At 42.3% G+C, this 16,807-nt stretch overlaps 1 long non-coding RNA gene across 2 annotated transcripts in view; it reads right to left on the bottom strand.

Annotated features, from left to right (window-relative positions):
* Window positions 1–16,779, bottom strand: part of LOC126997578 (uncharacterized) — a 123,277-nt gene extending 106,498 nt beyond the window's left edge. Inside the window, exon 1 of one of the 2 annotated variants that reach the window (XR_007752195.1) lies at window positions 16,662–16,779. This is a non-coding gene — a long non-coding RNA (uncharacterized LOC126997578). Of the gene's footprint in view, window positions 1–14,672; window positions 15,200–16,661 lie in introns of those variants that run through there. The other variant, XR_007752196.1, reaches the window with a different exon arrangement.
* Between the last annotated feature and the right edge of the window lie 28 nt (window positions 16,780–16,807).

Below are 16,807 nucleotides of genomic sequence, written 5' to 3'. Positions count from 1 at the left end.
ACAACTCTTTCATCCTCCATTCTCTTATTTTTTTTTCTTTTTAAGGTTTATCAGGTCATCCCAAAACACATGTAACAACTCTTTCATCCCCCATTCTCTCATTTTTTTTTTTTAAGGTTTATCAGGTCATCCCAAAACACATGTAACAACTCTTTCATCCCCCATTCTCTCATTTTTTTCTTTTTAAGGTTTATCAGGTCATCCCAAAACACATGTAACAACTCTTTCATCCCCCATTCTCTCATTTCTTTTTTTTTCCGTACCTCTTCCTTCCTGATGTCAGAAGAGTTGAGTCAATACAAACGAGACAAACAGTGAATAATGATGATGATGACAAGCCTTCTTCCCTAATATCAGAGGAGTTAGGTCATTCAAAACACTTGTATCAATGTTTTCATCTCCCACTCTCCTTTTCTATTTATCTGCCTCCCTCTCTTCTTGTAACTTTCTTCCTCGAATCATTTTTTTTCCTTTTCTTTTTTTTTACAACAAAGGAGACAGCTCAAGGGCACACAAAAAAAGGAAACAATAATATAAAAAAAAGCCCGCTACTCGCTGCTCCCTCAGATGTCCTTATACTCTCAACTTTTCTATTTCTATACAAAGGAATCAGTTCCAAGGCAAAAAATAAAAATATAAAAGTCCCCGGTGTTATTTGTTACTGGCTTTTACGTGTTTGCCTCATCATGGTCTTGTTTTAGTTGTTGTCTGGGATCTCTGGACACTGCAGGTCATCGTTTCTTTTTCCTGGTGTTTTTTTTTTGTGAGTTATTCTTGTCGCCCTCATTAAAAATTTGTATAGCGGTATCCAATGTACGTTAAAGGTCTCCTCTGCAAATGAAGGGACATCCCCTATCTCTCTCTCTCTCTCTCTCTCTCTCTCTCTCTCTCTCTCTCCGTAACCTGTTTCACTTACGAGTTTTCACTTTTCACAGCAGGTTCTCACATTATTTAATTGAACATGAAAATTTTTAAATACAAAACCTTTCATAACAAATACAGCTTGAGTGTTGCTTTAACAAAGAAGGGCACAAAATACTGTTATTATGCTCTTTTTTATATATATTGCTCCCAGTCGCTGTTCTGTTAGGGAAAATAATGTTATCTCATCAACGATACATTGATTTTTCATTACTTGGGGATCCTGTTGGATTGATTATTATCTAGGTGTCCATTTCGCAAAAAAAAAGTAAATCACCATCTTACAGTACTATTATAAGTTATAATGTTTATATAACGAGGAACATACTCTACACCGCATAATACAAAAATAATAATGATAAATTGCAAAGATCTCCAAATGGGCATGGAGGGCTTCCCGCCACACATGGGCCGCCAGCTTCGCCTTCTGAGAGGACATCTCCCGCAGTGGAGGCGCAATCTTTACCAACTTGTTCCAGGAGACTGCCGGCGAAGTGCTGGCTGGCACGTGACCTTGGATCCACAGCATGCACGTCATCAGACAACGCCGATCATGGCAACATCGCGACGGTGTTCCAGAGGCTGTCAGTCAAGAGGGGGGTGCAGGAGGTTGCTGCTCTCTGCCACCCAGCAGCAGGACGCATCGCTCCATCTTATACACTCTTTTTCTCTCATTCTTTTTATTTGTTTATGTTGTTTTAAGGAAAGCTTAATCGTTTCCTTTTTTCTGACACATAAAAAGGACTTGCTTTACTTGTTCGCTCCTAAAGACACCATATATGTTTAGGTGTATAGTCTTTGCCTCCTGGTTTATATATATACGTAATATGTATTTACGTAATCAGGGAGTCGCAATATTTCAATCCGAAAAATCCTGCAGAGCGAGAATTTCTCATCAACAGTCGGGTGTGTCATCTCTGTGTGGAGCGTGGAGTGGCCATCATGTTCACCAGCCCGTTGTCTGTGTTCGGTCTATTGTTATTCTTGTTGTTTCCACTCGGCCAGTGGTGAGCAGGCACGGGGAAATGGTGTCACCTTGCCTCACCTCTTCCCTTATTGGGCTTCCCTTGCTTCCAGCAACAGCAGGTTCCTCAGCGCGGCGCCTCGACTGGAAGCCTCCTCCTCTTCATCCTTCAAGTTTGTTTTCTCCACACTATGTTTTCTTGGCTGTTGAGTCAAAGGCTGATTTAAAGCACTTTAAACTTACGGGCACCCAGCACTTGTTAAAACTGTATTGTTTTTTTCTCCACTGTTCCGTGAATGGCATATTTTATTCCAATCCTGCGTTGATTGTGCATAGGCAATGTAATAATAATAATAGCAATAATAATAATAATAATAATAATAATAATAATAATAATAATAATAATAATAATAATAATATATATATATATATATATATATATATATATATATATATATATATATATATATATATATATATATATATATATATATATATATATATATATATATATATATATATATATATATATATATATATATATATATATATATATATATATATATATTCAATTGAAGCCGGGCGTCTAGCGGTCAACGCAGGGGGGAGGTGCGAGTGGGGTTCCGGGTTGAAGTACTGCCGTCAGCATAAGAATTTTCATCAGTTGCCTAGATGCCGAAGATAGCTCAAGGACTGCTTCTCAAGCCGACTTTCGTTGACCTCTGTCCATTGGACCAGTCGGCCTACCTGAGACGGCACACGTAGCAGGTCGTCCAGACGAGTCAAATCTGGAACTCCATTGACGTCATCACAACATGGCCTTAAGAGAAGCTGAAGAATGTCAACGTGCAGAGCTAGAAATGTTTTGATGGATAGGAACAATATTGAGCCTCATCATTGCTGAATAGACTTAGTAATCACTTTCTGTAACAATAATGTAATATTTTTTTCTATATTTCCTGTAATAACAATCTAGTTTGAAGGCACTAAAGGCTCAGTGCTCTCTTAAGAGTTTCTCATCCTGAGCATAGGTACGACGATGGATTTTCTTCTCTGGTCGTTAGAACAGAACGAAGTGTGCAGGGACGAGGCGTGCAGGGCAGAGATCTGCAAGCTTGTGTAACACATTCAAGAACCCTTAATTAGGCCACGGCTGGTCATCTTCATTCAGTGCTGTACGCATGCACCCGTTTATTATAACTTTCTTTACTCTCTCTCTCTCTCTCTCTCTCTCTCTCTCTCTCTCTCTCTCTCTCTCTCTCTCTCTCTCTCTCTCTCTCTCTCTCTCTCTCTCTCTCTCTCTCTCTCTCTCTCTCTCTCTCTCTCTCTCTCTCTCTCTCTCTCTCTCTCTCTCTCTCTCTCTCTCTCTCAATAAGCACCAGGTAATTGCTTACAACATTCGGTGGCTTACGCTAACCACCTCGGCACTGGGTACTTTTTTCTGTTAATTACCTCCACATTGGTACCTTTGCGTTTATTACTTCATTGTCGCTGTTGTAACCCTTCCATATCGTTGTTAATGCATTCCGCCTTGTGCGTCTGGCTTCTCGTATTCCGGACACACGTGTCTCACTACTAGTCGGACTCTCACATCCCGTCCACATACCATACTTATTGGGCAGCGTATCCAGTTGGAGTGGCGGAGGAGTAGGCAGAATTCCCGATCACCTGCTTTCCGTCTTCTCACTGCAGGTACTTCCAATGCTTCTTTGTGCATCATGTTTCAGTTACGGATCATTTGACTTTTCTTTGTTTATTTTTTAACCTCAGCTGTCTTGATCTTCTTTATCATTTTGTTCTTGTTTATTGTATATTTTCTATTCGTCTTGATCCAGGTGTGCCCTCTTCTGCACCCCAGGCACAGAAGAACTATATATCTCACTTTCCAGCAACCACTCGTGATCAGGTTTCACTGCGCGCTGACGCAAGCCATAAATTTTGACAGACCATCATTAGGTTTAATTTCTCTCGCCCAAGGTTCATGTCTCTTCGTTATATTCTGGAAGTATAAACACCTACGCATGTTTCACGAGCACACTGCATCGTATCTCGTGTCATCTTCCGCAAAACTCACGTGAGGAATGGTTGTATTCTTTAACGAATCTACTACCTACAACCAGATTTAAGTCCCACACTCTTCATCTTCCACAAAACAATATCATCCAGTTATTTTCCTCCTAAAAGAATCCTACCTCAGTTTTTTTTACCACCTACGCAGAAACACTTATTCCAAAACTGACAAGCATTGGTCTCCGTCCAGCACCACAAGCACAGGCAAGCCGCACCTATCGCTTACTGAATAATTTTACTTTCAAACGACCAACATTACGCTAATTTGAGCCCACTAGAAATGATAAAGAGGCAGGGAGCACGCAATGCACAAATGTTTACTGGTCAAGGTGGAGAGGTTGACCGACAAAGAGGCAGGTGAGTCAAGGAAGAGGTAGGTTAGACAAACGACACCCAAAGGTCATTATCCTGCTCTTCAATACGCGCGTGCACACACACACACACACACACACACACACACACACACACACACACACACACACACACACACACACACACACACACACACGCCTATTTTGTTTATGGAAGTATGTAAATATGCAAAAATAATACAATAATATATATAAAACTGATTCCTTATTCCGTAGACGCCCTTGAGAGACTGAAAATAAGGTAACGGGACGGAACATTGAGTACAAGAACAAGTAGAGGAGAGAGACAGCCATGCAGCGAACACCACGACGCAAGAAAAAAAGAAAAAAAAGAAGAAACCAGGACAGGACACCAACACAGGATGGGGTGGGGCAATATTGCTGCAAATCCGAGGAGAGGAACTGAGAAATTGATTTGTGATTCTTCGGTTTTCTTCAGTTTTACATATTTCTTCACAAGCTTACATACGAACCTTATAAAATGAATATATATAAAGCCAGGCAAGCAAGCACGGCACAGGTGAAAACTTTGCTACCTGGGAAAGCTCGAAAGCAAGTGTCTAAATATGAAGGTAGGGAGAAGGGAGGGAAAGGCGGGAGACTTAAGTTTGGGATGGGAGAGGAGGAATGGGATGGTGACAATGATGATGATGATGATGATGATGATGATAAGTAAAATGAAAAATAGACAAAGTAAATAAGATTACATAAGAACATAAGAACATAAGAACGTAAGGAGTCTGCAAGAGGCCGGTTGGGCTATACAAGGCAGCTCCTGTACACTCAACCCCACCTTACCTCACCATCCATGGCTTTATCTAACCTCTTCTTGAATGTATCTATGGTATTGGCACCCACAACATGGCTCCCAAGCCTGTTCCATTCGTCCACCACTCTATTGGTGAACCAATTCTTGCCTATGTCTTTGTTGAATCTGAATTTGTCTAACTTAAAACCATTGCCACGCGTCCTACCTGGCTCTTTCACTTTCAAAATCTTATTGACATCCCCTTTATTAAATCCCTTCATCCATTTATAAACTTCGATCAAGTCTCCTCGCAACCTTCGCCTTTCTAGAGAGTGTAGATTTAACTGCTTTAGCCTGTCTTCATAAGGCAAGTTTCTCACCCCCTGAATCATCTTTGTCATCCTCCTCTGTTAAGAAATACATAATGTCCATGATGATGATGATATCGATAGTGATGAATATGATGATGAATTGATAGAGAAACGTGAGAAGAGAGAAAAAGAAGAGGAAAAAAATGCCTGATCAGAACACTAAGAAGAGGAGAAGCAAGTACGTACGAGTAAAAATAAATAAATAAATAAATAAATAAATAAATTTAAAAAAACGCGCTTAATCACTCATGCACTCACTCATCTTCTTCACACTGAACAAATACTTTAAGAACAGGATATAAGTAAGGAGGAAAATGACAAACACAAAACCACATTAAAACACACACAACCTTTAAAACTTCTTCCTCCCAGACATCATTCCAGCCATCCCATTCTGACGTGCCCGAGTACTACCATTCTTTATTTTATCCATAGCTCCTACTCTGCCTCGCCTCCTTCCTAAAAGCTTACTCATTCACGGCTTCTTTTCTTCCCACTCAATCGAAATCCCTTTGTGGAGGTAAGTTAATGCAGAGGTAATTGTATAGGTGATTAAAGATTCTAATCCTGGTACTTCAAACCTCTCATTAGTAATTTAAATGACTTACACGTGTTTTGAGATAAGGAAAAGAAAGGGATGCTAATATGGGAGCAGATATGAAAACAAGGAGGAGGAGGAGGAAATTGATGAACGAAAGGAGTAGGAGGAAGAGGAAGAAAAGAAGAAAAAAATAAGGAGGAGAAAGACGGTGGATTGGAGAAGGAGGAGGAGAAGGAGGAGTTATAGGAGGAAGGAAGAGAGGAGAAGAATCACGAAAAAATAGGAAGAGGAGGAGGAAGCTGATGAACGAAAGAAGGAGTAGGAGGAAGAGGAAAAGAAGAAAAAGTGGAGGAGGGCGAGAAAGTAGGTGGATTGGAGGAGGAGGAGGAGGAGGAGGAGGTAACATCTGCTCAGTAACGTAGAAACCGGATGAAGACACAGCTGGTCAAGGAGAAACTATTACATAACGGTGATGGCTAATAGGAGGAGGAGGAGGAGAGGAGGAGGAGGAGGAGGAGGAGGAGGAAGGAGGAATAGAATAGGCATGATGATAACTAAAAAAAAAAAAAACGGAAAATAACTGAGAATGATGGACAAAAAAAAGGAGGAAAAAATGGAAAAAAGTGAAGAAAAGAAGGAAGGAAAGAAGAAAGATAAACCAAAAAGAAAACATCCTCAAATAAAGGAAAAGGAAGGAAATGGATAAAGAAAGAGAGAGAGAGAGGAAAGAAAAAATATAGGAAATGAAAGACAAGGAAAAGGAAAAGAAAACAAACATAGGGAAAGGGAAGGAAAACAAGAAAAGGGAAGGAGAAAAAATACAAGAAAAAGAAGAGGAATTAAATGGAGAAAAAGGAAGGAAAGAAAAGATAGGAAAAGGAAAAAATATATATAGGAAACTTAAAATAATGGAAAGGATAGAAGAAAAATAAAAGGAAGGGAATAAAAATAGGAAAAAGGGAAAAAATATATATAGGAAACTTAAAATAAAGGAAAGCATGAAAGAAAAAAAAAGAAGGAAAGAAAGAGAAAACTATTCCTCTCAAGGTCAGAAAAGTTCACTCACCGGAGACACCAAATGGCTAAGGGGAGGTAAGGAAGGGTAGGGAAGGGAAGAGAAGGGAGGGGAGGGGGGTAAAAGACGTAAGGGTGCCCCGAAGCGTAAGGAAGAAGGGTAGGCAGGGAGAGATGGAGAGAAGGAGAGATGGAGGTAAATGAGAAGTAAGGGAGAGAGAGAGAGAGAAGGGGCTGATAACTGAAGGGAAGGAAAGGGAGGTAAGGGTGGAGGGGGGGGGGGAGACTAGGGAGGAGGAAAGGAGGAAGGGAGAGAGGGAGAGGCAGGTATGGGAGGAGGGAAATGGAGAAGAAATGAGGAGGAGGAATGAGGGGGGGGATGAGAAATGGGAGGTAACAGGGAGGTATGGAGGAGGGTCAAGGCGGAGGAGGAGGAAGAGGAGAAGAAGGAGGAGGAGGAGGAGGTGAAGGAAGGGCATAGAAAGAGGGACGTTATGCTGGCAGGAATGGAGAAGGGTATGCGAGGAAGGAGAAAAAGGGAGAGGAGGAGGTAGGGAGGGAGGGGAAGGAGGTAGGATAAGGAGGGAGTGTATGGAAGGAAAGGTAGGGAGGGAGGGCAAGGAGGTAGGATAAGGAGGGAGTGTATGGAAGGAGAGGAGGGAGGGAGGGAGGGCAAGGAGGTAGGATAAGGAGGGAGTGTATGGAAGGAGAGGAGGGAGGGAGGGCATGAAAGTGGGTCATAAGGGTAAAAGGGGTGGAGGACAAGGCAAGGGTGGAACTTGGAAGAGACCCCCACTCTGTCCCATCTTCCGTCTGCCTCACTCCGTTCAACGCCCTTCGCCTTCCTCTCTCCTCGCCCTCCTGCACACCTGACTCACATACTCCTTTACACCTACGCACTCTACCCCTGACTCACTCCTTATCATGCATGCCATCCTGTCCCACACCCATGGCATTCACTCACGTATACATCCCCTTTTGCCTCCCCAATATCCTTAACAGATTCAGGTCACACTCACCTTCCCCTCCTCCTACTTTTATTAATGTGTATCCTAACCTCCCTTTCAGATGCACCTACATACTCTTTCTTTCTTCCTACTCCCTTACCCTTAGCATATGGTACAAAGAGAATCACTATATAAGGTTTGCATTGCACTAACCTTCACTTCTAAGCACTAGCGGACAATCTCAACGCTAAGTAAAGATTGATTGACAGGTATAGCTCACGCCCTACACCTGTACAATATCACACACCCCACATGACACCTGAGATGGAAAATGAAGAGCCGGAAAAATATCTGTTCAGTTTTAACGTATGCAGTTCACGCCACATACACCTGTAAAACACCACACACCTGCACAGCGCGAAGCACCTGCCGCGGGACAACTGAGAAGGCATATGGAGAAGCAGGAAAAAAGATCTAAGGTTTCCAGTATAGAGTGACGTACAGCTCCCTCTTTTTAACATATGCATTAATCGTCGGTTTTCAGTTCTCAAGTAATCTTTTTTTTCCTATAAATTTAGTATGTTCGTCTCCCCTTTTTTTTTCTTTCTCCTTCGGTTTTTGTCGTCCTAATATTTTTTTTTACAACAAAGGAGACAGCTCAAGGGCACAAAAAAAGGAAACAATAATAAAAAAAAGCCCGCTACTCGCTGCTCCTAAAAAGAGTCCAAAGAGGTGGCCGAAAGAGAGGTCAATTTCGGGAGGAAAATTATGTAACTTTTTTTCTTCAGGATAATACAACTATGCATACACGTGTTCCCATTCTATCCCTAGCCGATCATGCCCCGCGGCGCAGCGTCCCTCGCCGCCCCTGACCTACATTGCCTGTCCCTTCCTGCACAGCCTTGCCTCTGCCCCCACCTTGCCGCGCCGCCCCACTTCTCAATGGTACCCGCCGCCGTGTCTGGCTCTGCTCCTTCCCGCCCCGCTCGCCCTACTCCGCCTCCACCTTCTCCTCCGGCCGCCGCCAACAGGGGGTCGAGGTCACACGGGGTTGTTACCTCTAGAAATGCTGTGCGGCTCCTAATGTGAATATGGATGGGGATGAGCAGAGATATGTGTACACACCTGACTGGCTGGCTGGCTGACTATTTGGCTGACTAGCTATCTGATGTTTTGAGTGGTAAGCCAGCTGGATGATTATGTCTTGTTGACTGGCTGAATGTGAAAGCATGCAACTATAAACAGATGAATGCATGACTGTATAATACCCTGAATGGTTGACTGACGAACTGATTGACTGGATGAATAGCTGGATTATTAACTAACTGTGTAACTAGCTAGGTTATTGTCGGGATAAGTAGATAACTGTGTGACTGGCGAGATGGCAGCGTTATTCGAGGTAGATGAAGAGATGAGTTGATGTATATGTAGATTTTAATGAACGATTACTAGACGACCCGAGACTGACTGGCTGGCTGGCTTCCTGGCTGACTTGCTGGCTGAGTGGCTGAGTGGCTGAGTGGCTGACTGAGTAACTAGACGCTATTTGGTAAGCAGGACGCATCACTAGGCGGTTCCTTCTTTCGCTTTTCCTCTTCTCTTCTCTTCTCTCTCTCTCTCTCTCTCTCTCTCTCTCTCTCTCTCTCTCTCTCTCTCTCTCTCTCTCTCTCTCTCTCTCTCTCTCTCTCTCTCTCTCTCTCTCTCTCTCTCTCTCTCTCTCTCTCTCTCTCTCTCTCTCTCTCTCTCTCTCTCAACAGTCGCCTCGCACGAATTTCTATCACTAATTAATATTCAGGAAGCTGCAGAGGTTGTCTACATATATTATCATTATTATTTACTTCATTATTACTATTATAATTTTTTTTCATTATTATCATCATTATTATTACTCAGACGTGAAACACCTGAGCTTTGCAATGTGAGACGTACTTTTGTTTCTTCACAGGTATCTCCTCCCTAATTGCCTGGTTGAGAGAGTCCGTAACACCATTAACAAGTCCATGAAACGAGAGGCACCTGCTTTTTATTATATTCAAACTCCTCCTCTTTTTCTTATCATTTATTTTCTACCAGGTGTTCATCTTCACTTTCGGTCCGGTAGGTAAATAATTAGCTACCTGGGGACACCTGGGGAAGGTAAACTGTGGTGACTCGGACGATGCACCTGCCCTACATGTGTCCCGGGGTAATGGGTTCAAGGGCCAATGTGACGGATATGCGCACTGAGGCCATGCGTAGCTATAGTGTATGCCCTCAGATTTACCTTTATCTTCCTCTACTATCTCTATTAATCCTTTTCTAATCTCCTTTCCCCTCACTGTTCTCTTCTTTTTTTCTCCAACCTTCTTCCTCTCCCATAAAAAAAGGCTTCTTCTCTTTTACCTTTTCCATCTACTTCATTTTCTCATCATTCTCTTCCTCTTCTTCTTTCCACCTTCTGTTTCTTCTCATCATCATCATCATCATCATCCTTCCATCCCACCTTCTTATTTTTTTAGCTAACTTTAACTAACTTCTCTTTCTCAGTTCTTCTCTACATTATCTTTCTCCTCCGCTTTCCATCCTCTTCCTTCTCGTCACCATCTTTTTCCTCGTCCTTACACCCCCCCTTTTTTAATCGCGTTCGTCCATTTAACTAACTCCCTTTCTCTTGCCTCTTCCACAGCATAGCGCTACCCATCGTTGCCAGATTATCGTACTCAGAACATCGCATTTACCGGTTTCTAACCCATAACTACTGGCAAGAAACACCAATAACTAACCATTTTAACGATAACTATAAATTCAGCCAGTTATTGGGGTGGAGGAGACCGTTATGGGCTTGGAAATCTGCAAACATAAGAGGCCGAGTACGATAATTTGACAACGTTGGCCTCTAGCATTCTCACGGGAGCCAAAATTATAGACAAGCAACATTTTTTTTTTTACAGCAAAGGAGACAGTTCAAGGGCACACAAAAAAAGGAAACGATAATAAAAAAAGCCCGCTACTCGCTGCTCCTAAAAAACATACCGTACTATCTTGTTTCTCGCTATCCCATCCTTCTCCCTTTCCCTGGTTCGTCCAAATAGCACCCGTAGAAGCTAGAGACATCATCGTTCCGCTCGACGCTTCTTAGGCACGTGAGGCTCTTCTGGATTGTGGCTTTCCCGCCCCAAGCATGAGCGGTCCCCACACCTCCAAGCCTACAAACGCCTGCTTATAACAGTTCTGGTTAGGCTAAACGGTTCCTCGGCTCAACGGCTTCATCAACTTCTGCTGTGGGTGTTTTTTTTCTTCTATTTGTTTGGTTGTCTTAGCTTCTCTTTTGTCTAGCTGTCTGTCTAGGTATCTGTTTCTGTCTGTCTGTGTCTGTCTCTTTCCTACAACTTTTGCCTTCTTCATATCATTTTGTATTGCTTTTTCTTCTCGCTTCCTACCAATTATCTTCGTTTTCCAATGTTTTTTTTTCTCCTAAGTATCTGTTTCTGTCTGTCTATCTCTTTCCTACTTCCTTTGCTTTCTTCATATTATTCTGTACATTGCATTCCTTCTCGCTTCCTTCCAATACTCTTCGTTTTCCAATGTTTTCTTCTCCTCGTCCTCCTCCTCCTCCTCTTCCTTTTCCTCCTCCTCCTCGACTCCTCACTCCTCCATCCTCTCGGCCTTGACCAAAGTGACTCCCAGCAACAACAAACCAATAAACGCGACAGAAAAAAAAAAGAACCCACTAGCACTTAACCTCCTTTTTTTTCTTCGTCCGTTGCCCTGCTCATACCTTTTCGTACTTCTTATTCTTATTCAAACTTTCTTTTATTCCTGTTTTTATTCTTTTCCCAATATCTCTTTCCACCTTCGTCTTCCTCCTCCTCCTCCTCATTATCATCTTCAATCTCCTCCTCCTCCTCCTCCTCCTCCATCCTCTCGGCCTTGACCTAAGTGACTCCTAGCAACAATAAACGAAGAGCCACGAGAGAAGAAAAAAAAATCAAAACAACCTTGAAACTGGTCGCGTGAGGTGTGGGATGCTCAAGAATGCTGCAAAGACACACACAAAAAAAAAGAGGTAGAAGGAAAGGGAACTTCATTCTAATGCTTATCGCTCACGAACTGACTTGACTTGTTTTTGCATCCCTATTAGTGGAGACAACGGAAGGGAAGGGGAGGGAAGGGAAGGGAAGGGGAGGGAAGGAAAGGGAAGGGAAGGGAAGGGAAGGGGAGGAAAGGGAAGGGAAGAGAAGAGAAGGGAAGGGAAGGGGAGGAAAGGGAAGGGAAGAAAAGGGAAGGGAAGGGAAGGGAAGGGGAAGAAAAGGGAAGAAAAGGGAAGGGAAGGGAAGGGAAGGGAAGAAAAGGGAAGGGAAGGGAAGGGGAAGGGACCTAAGTGTGACGCCCAGCAACGGTCGGGTCGGGAAAGGGTCTGGAACGTCAACTCTGCAGAGGAAAAAAAATACAACTGGTTTTCACTGATTATAACACGCGTAAAAGAATGGTTATGGTGTGTGTGTGTGTGTGTGTGTGTGTGTGTGTGTGTGTTAATAAGGGGAAAGGGAGATGAGTAGCAAAGGAACGAATAGATAAAGTAAGATCCAGACCATGACTCTCATAAATAAGCAAGCCACTCCTAAAATACCATCGTTTTCCTTCACGTGAATGGGTATACTACGCCGGCGCATCCGTTTTCATTATTCTACGTATACGCAATTATACTACGAAAACAAAACAAAAACAAAGCGATACCAAATTAAAACACACGAGCGCGATTGATGGAGCCGAAGAAAGTATTGTTATAGAGAAGATAAAAAAAAAAAAAAACAAGTCTCGGTTTCACTCATCGAAGACTGGAATGGACAAGTTTTTTGGTCGTCTGCCGGGACCGGGCGAAGGGGGTCGAGAGGGCAGGAATGAATGAGAGGCGTGGAGGGGGAGAGAGAGGGGAGGAGAGAGTGAGAGGGAACCAGGAAGAAGAGGGAGGCCGGGAGGAGGTGAACTTTAATACTTTTTTTGGCTTATTGCTTTCATCGGGAGGGGGAGAACTTTGATACGTTTTGGCTTTTAAATTCATCGATATCTGAAGATCCACTGATACTTTATTTAGTTATTTAGTTTACTTACGTTGAACACAATAGAATGTTTATGTAGAGGGAGGTCGGAAGGAGGAGAACTTCAATACTTTTTGGCTTAATAAAATTCATCGATGTCTGAAGATTCACTGATACTTTACTTAGTTATTTAGTTTAGTTACGTTGAACAGAATAGAATGTTTATGTAGTAGGTATTTGTTTTGTTTGTGGAGGCAGAAGTTAATGTCGTCTAGTAATAAAAGTTCGACAATAGTTCAGATAATGAAGACATATTTGACACCTCTCCTTCCGAAATTGACCTCTCTTTCAGGCACCTCTTTGGATTCTTTTTAAGAGCAGCAAGTAGCGGGCTTTTTTTTTATTATTGTTTCCTTTTCTTGTGCCCTTGAGCTGTCTCCTTTGTTGTAAAAATAAAAGGCTTTCGTAGGAGTTATGGGCATTTCCAGGAATAGTTGTATGACCCTGGTGGTAGTTTAACCATTCCTCTGTACCATGAAACTAAAGAAACACTCATTAGAACCCGACTGCCGCCTTCTTTGGCCTTTAGATATAGCTGATGTGAGAACCCAATGTGTCTTATAATACCGACCCTTATCTCTTCCTCTCATATGTTAGCAATAGGTAATATATGAGAGGAGATAGGTGTTGGGACTGTGTGGCAGGGCGGAAGGGAGGAAAGGACTCGAGGAAGCAAACGCAAAAACGACCTCCCCAATCTGGTGTCATTATAGTGTATTTCATAATCTCCCCTCACGTTTCCACCTCTCCTCTTGAGCCAAACTTTGAATACTAAAAGAACAGGTTACACAATATACTTAGCTGACCTTGAACCTCACGAAAGAAGAATAAACACGGTCTCGAGCTAAGAAGGGAGAAAATCTAGTTCGAAGCGAGGTTAAAAAAGAGAAGACCTTGAATGCTACTCCCGGATACCGATAAAAAGTAAAGAGAGAGAGAGAGAGAGAGAGAGAGAGAGAGAGAGAGAGAGAGAGAGAGAGAGAGAGACCATCACACACACACACACACACACACACACACACACACACACACACACACACACGAGAAACTCAAAATTACCTTCCTTTGACTTTCATCGAGGTGTCTGCGAAGAGGCTCCTTAAACTTGGATCTCACTTTCATTCGGTGCAGATTGAAGGAAACTAAACCACTGACGTGAATCATCGTGCAAGACTTCTTTTTTTTTTACGGTAAAGGAAGCAACTCAGGGGCAAGATTAAGTAAGTAAAAAAGACCCGCTAATCACTGCACCTATAAAGAAAATAGTAAACAGGTAAAAAAAAAATAGAAAAAAGAAATAGAAATAGAAAAAAGAAAGAAATAGAAATAGGAATAGAAAGAAATAGAAATAGAAAAAAGAAAATAGAAAAAAGAAAATAGTAAGTAAGTAAAAAAGACCCGCTAACCACTGCACCTATAAAGAAAATTCTATTCACTACAGATTGAAGCAAACTATACCACCGAAGTTAATCACCGTGCAAGACGAGACACCGCCTTTTTTTCTTCTTGTTTTTTTGCAGTAAAGGAAGCAACTCCAGGACATAAATAAGTAAGCAAGAAAGACCCGCTAATCACTGCTCCTGTAATGAAAATATAGACAGGTTGAGGAATAAATGGATGTCTACTCAATTGAATTTCCATACGAACCGACGATTAGCCACTCCATACAAGACACTCTAGACCACTCTATCCAAAGCAAGCACTGATGTCACTCCAAGGGGCACTGGAACACCACTACTAACACCACCTCTAACATCACCACGATCACCAACACTAACACCAGCAGAGGCATCCACCGACACGGATACTTTCACTTTCACCGACCACAGCGTTGCCAAAGAAGCGAAACTACACCTAACAAACGTACACCATACAACTATACACTCCTACTGTCTTTCCTATTCCCCCACCTGTACCTTCACCACTAACCCGCTTCCACTTCGTACTATACCCTTGATTAAAAAAATAAATAAATAAATGAATAAGTAAAAAAAAAAGAGAAGCAGCAGCGGACACTCTTCTCCCTCTTCCCGCACCTGATATGACTTATAGACCCATATACTTAAACATTTCGGGGCTCCAGGAGGGACTTTGTAGGGGGGGAGAAGGTCCAACTCAACACACATACATTTGACAAGGCTTTCAGAGAGGTGGTGCGTTTTTCCATGGCTAGTTTTGTATGTCTAGTGATAGTTTGACAAGGCTTCTGTACCACGAATGTGAAATACGCTTATGAGAACCAGACTAATCTCCTTTGTAGCCTTCGGAAGTATTTGTTGTGAAGGTCGAAAGCATCTGAGAATATGGTCCATAATCTCTACCACCCTAACCCTCCTTACGATGTCCAGATCCTAAGTCAAAAGAGCTCTGAATCGTGGCCGCTGCACCAAAAAATTGACGTGCAGCTTAACTTAGAAATTACAGATATTTAAACTATATCACCACCCACCCAGAAAAAAAAAACTGCATCATGCTTAATTTCCCTCAGTCTACACATCATATGGCTTTGGTTTGGATGTCCGTATTTTCAGAAGCTTCCGCCTTTTCTAGTGAGTGTTTGGTTAGGTTCATGGTACAGAAGAAGAGTCAAAACAGATTATCAGCACTTGTAAAGAGATTGTAAGATTATATCACATTTCGGTGGTTGAAAATAATTTGAGTAACACCTTGGAAGAGGAGAAAGAAGCTGTGTGGATGTGCAATGAATACTAAAAACAAACAAACTTAAAACTACAGGTAAGAAGGTATGTCTCGAATCATTGAGTAATACACGAAGACTTTGAACTGTTACTTTCTTTAGAGCGTAACCTGGACTTGCCCAGGTGTGTTGCTGAGGGAAGCGGCGCCCCGATAGCCCAGGTAAACACAACAATATCAGGAACACAACACGACGGAGACGAGAGGAATTCCCCGCCTCGACTTGGGATTCCTTTTTAAACGATAACTGTGATACAATGAGTAAACACCTGTCCACTCGATAATACTAATACTAATAATAAGCTACACATATTTATTAGTCCTTTTTTTTACAGTAAAGGAAGCAGTTCAAGGGCAAAAAAATGGAAACAATAATGAAAAAAGCCCGCTACTCACTGCTCCTAAAAGAGTCCAGAGGAATGGCCAAAAGATAGGTCAATTTCGGGAGGAGAGGTGTCCTTATACCCTCCTCTTATCCTCATCCTTATTATCATTATCATCTCTTATTACTCTCATGTTTTATTACCATCAATCTATCACTCTAAAGTAACATGGTCACTCAATGCACTTCCAATTCATAAGCTGCTTTTCTTCTTGCATATATAGGTCTTTTCCCTTTCTCCTATGTTTACCGTATATCCCCTTTATCCTTACTCCCCAACCTTCCACAGAAACTCTTCCCTAACTACAAACATACACTCATCCTCAGCCACTACCCCCTCCACACACACCAGTTCGCCTTACCCAAAAAATAACGAACACTTGAAGTATGAAATGTGTCACCAAATGAAAGTGGGCTTGTAAAACGAAGACGTAAGTTTAAAAAAATAGACGAAAAAAGATGCGATAAGTTACAAGACATTACGTGCTTGATTCAACCCTTCAATAACACAAACAGGTGAGAACAAATAATTAAAACAAAGGAAAATCACGACTTACCTGGGATGCCAACAGGACACGCCGTGCTCGGGATGTTTGGAGGAGTCCCCCATGTGTTGGTCGTCAGGGGGAGGTAGGGACGGGGGAGCTGCCTGCGTGGGGCCGGGCGGTATAAGGTGAGGCACCACTGACGGAGGGAGAGAGGC

The sequence above is a fragment of the Eriocheir sinensis genome, chromosome 12 (assembly GCF_024679095.1).
Source record: "Eriocheir sinensis breed Jianghai 21 chromosome 12, ASM2467909v1, whole genome shotgun sequence".
Classification (NCBI taxonomy): domain Eukaryota; kingdom Metazoa; phylum Arthropoda; class Malacostraca; order Decapoda; family Varunidae; genus Eriocheir; species Eriocheir sinensis.
This window is presented reverse-complemented; position numbering and strand designations above follow the sequence as displayed.